Below are 3,341 nucleotides of genomic sequence, written 5' to 3'. Positions count from 1 at the left end.
TGCAGCAATCAGACAGCTTGAGGATAAGAATGTGGGACAAAGACCACACCATTCAAAAAACTCATTCACTATGGAGCTTATTTCTGATGATGTTATAGCCATGTTTTCTGGAAAACAAACTCATTCAGAAGGACAATGCAGATAGTGGAGTACAGTTTATCACACCGGCGGGTCCAAGGCAGAGTCTCCTCTTAGCCAAGGACCCCGACCAGCATTTGTGAAAATCTTTTATACCCCATGTGTACGTGTCCAAACCCACCACCCCAATTCCCTTGAGACTTACATAAACAAAGGTAGGGTAAATACAATTACAATAATCCCATCATTCATGTGTTATGTGTTCAAACAGTCAATAATCAAGAAGCCCGAAGTTACATTCCAAACAGTTAATAATCAATAAGCTTGTGGTCATGTTCCAACCAGTTAATAATCGATAAGCCTGTGATTACATCCTGATAGATATGGAAAATGTTTATGACCTGTCCGGAGACAGGGGTGATTACGGTATGTTTCCTCTTAGGCAATGAGTAACCTGGATGTGATCTTCAAGATTCTCCTGTCTGGAGGGGGTCTTATCCTTCCCTTGTCATTCCCACAGGCACCAAGCAGAGAGTTCAGAGTCCACTGGAGAGACAGCCAAGCATGATCAGTAGAGATAGGCCTGAGATAGAGTCCTGGCCCTATGAATTCCTTCTTCATTCCCCCCTCTGGATGCTCTTAGTTTCCATAACAAGTATCATTCATTGAGATATATTGTACCTTAGCCCTCCTGCCACCCACATGAGAGAATACTATCAACCTCTGGGTTACAAAATTCACAAGGCATTGTAGGAAGCAGGGCCCACAAAACAGTATGATTAAGATTACTATAACAACAGTTACAATGGTTTTCTACCAGTTTCCCTTTACCCAGAAGAGGACTGAAGTCCAAAATGGAATATTTCTATTGCATATCCTCCAAGGCAGTAGATACATTTTCAGACAGGTCAGGGATGTACACACAATATTTGACTTTAATTATGGTGCAAGTCCCTCTTTGGGCTGCTGTGAGTATGTCTAATGTCATCCTATTTTGAATTACTGCCTTCTTCATCTGAATCTATTCTTCGTTAACGGTTTCACGCCCTCTTGAACTCTCTCTTTAAAGTTTTTTTTAACTTTTTCTTATGGTACTTGTTGACTATCGGTCTCGTGCCGGTATTCAGCCTTAATGGCTTTAGTACTGCCTAAGAGGGCCTGTTTAGTGAAATTAGTTAAGGCCTCTACCTTAACCATGATATCTGTTGTCCCTACAGAGGGTACAAACGAGGCAGCAAGATAGTCATCGTGTCCATCTTGCATGCAGATAAGGCAGGTTACTGGAGGCTGGTGTAAGCTAGGCTTAATCTTAATGTGCAACGCCCCACCCAGCCAACTGGTAACCATGGCCATAAGTTAAGCCCACAGAGTCACTGGGTCCCATTGGGGGCTACCCAGCAGATTCCAGGATTATAACCGGGCCACTGAGTAGACTGATTGGGGTGATAGGTAACTTCTAAGATTTGTTTACATTGTTTAGGGGACAAATAACAATTCTTTTGGGTCTAGGGGACGGTCTCCAAATCTAACTTTCTGGGTTTTTTTGTTTCCAGCAAATAGTAGCAGGGGCAATCAACTGTCTTTTTTCAGGAGTCATCCAGAAATATTCATCCCAGACCTGGTAGTACTGCTTAAGGTTCCGGGAAGCCTGTCCCCCTTTTGTAAGGGAGCCCTTTTCCTCTTTAATTTTCATATATGAGGTATAAGCCTTTGTTATCTCTGTAAGGCTGGTGCTCATGTTAAATGTAACCCTATGTCCCTGGCCCATTGATGGCTTGTTCTTACACCAGGAGAGCAAAGAAAGGTTATGGTTGGTGAGAGAGAGGAACGGAGTGGCGATACCCACCAGGGGAGTCTGTCCATTACTGACAGGGGCATAGCCCCACATACCCAACAGTTGGCAGAGTTGTGGCCCACGAGATGAAGACATTGTCCTGTGCAGGAGCAGTGGTCAGGTTCAGAACTGCATTGGTGAGGCCGAGCAGCAGGAGTCTTTTACCCAGCTCCATCCTGTAGAGGGCTCGTCTGGGACCTCGTTTTCTTCTTCCTCCTCAGAATGATCTTGGTTTCCCGTGGGTCAGTGGGGTCCTTCTGGGTGGTCCACTCGGCGTCCTCTGGGTCAGCGTGGTATGACTTTTTCGCTCTGGTGTGATGTATCAAGGGACAATACCTGCAATTTTAACTGCAGTAGGGGTAGTTAGAATAACATAAGGGCCCTTTCACCAAAGGGCTAGCAAATCATGTTTCTAATCTTTGACCCATACTTGGTCACCAAGTGTAAACTCATGAATCTGTTCCCCAAGGGGGAATGGCACCCTTTCTTGTACAAACTTAGTTACCCGATTTATTACCTTACCCAGTTCCATCTGCTATGAAATCCTATCCCCTCTTACCTGAGGCAAATTTGTTGACACCTATTTTATTATGGGATGAGGCCTCCCATACACAATTTCATATGGAGAATAGCCTTGGGACTGTGGGGTCATCCTGAGTCTGAGCAGAGCCATCAGAAACAAGTCCACTCAGGAGCAGTCAGTTTCTCTGATCCACTTGGAGAGTCTCTTTAAGTGTCGGGTTGATTCATTCCACCATCTCAGAACTCTGGGCCTATATGCAGTGTGCAGTTTCCATTTGATGTTTAAAGTTTTGCTTACTTGTTGTACTAAATCAGCTGTAAAAGCTGGGCCATTGCCTGATCCATTGCTGGTAGGAAATCCAAATCTGGGAACCATTTTCCTAAGCAGGCACCGGGCTACTTCTGATGCTCTTTCAGTCCAGGTAGGAAAAGCTTTTCCCTATCTCAAGAACGCACATATGATGACCAGCAGGTAACGGTAGTGTTGGTGAGGTTTCATTTCAGTGAAGTCCACTCCCAGGTGTTCAAGGGGCAGTGTGCCTTTTAGCTGAATACCCGGAGGTTTTTGTCTGAATACCCGAGAGGCAGCATTAACCTGTGAGCAGGCAGCATGGCCTAGGTGGGTCGTTTGGCGTGTTTGGCTTACCAGAGTGTGTGCCAGCTCTTCCGGGACCAATAATTTGCCACTTGGCAATTCCCACCATCTCTTTTCAGTCTTGATGGCTCCTTCCGCTTTGGCTAACCTGACAGCTGTTGTCTCTGTTTTATCAGGCTAGTGCCATCAGTATATAGGACCCAATTAGGGTCTGGAACCTTGAACCCTTTTTTAAAACAAACCCCAGATACCTTACCTCTTCTTTGTAGATTGTGCCTTGTTTGACACCCACTAACCTGCTTCCATCAACAG

General features: G+C 45.1%; 1 pseudogene; it reads right to left on the bottom strand.

Moving 5' to 3' along the window:
* Window positions 1-717: 717 nt before the first annotated feature.
* On the bottom strand, window positions 718-2,087 carry LOC136155163 (endogenous retrovirus group PABLB member 1 Env polyprotein-like; annotated as a pseudogene).
* Between the last annotated feature and the right edge of the window lie 1,254 nt (window positions 2,088-3,341).

This window comes from Muntiacus reevesi, unplaced genomic scaffold, assembly GCF_963930625.1.
Source record: "Muntiacus reevesi unplaced genomic scaffold, mMunRee1.1 SCAFFOLD_204, whole genome shotgun sequence".
Classification (NCBI taxonomy): domain Eukaryota; kingdom Metazoa; phylum Chordata; class Mammalia; order Artiodactyla; family Cervidae; genus Muntiacus; species Muntiacus reevesi.
This window is presented reverse-complemented; position numbering and strand designations above follow the sequence as displayed.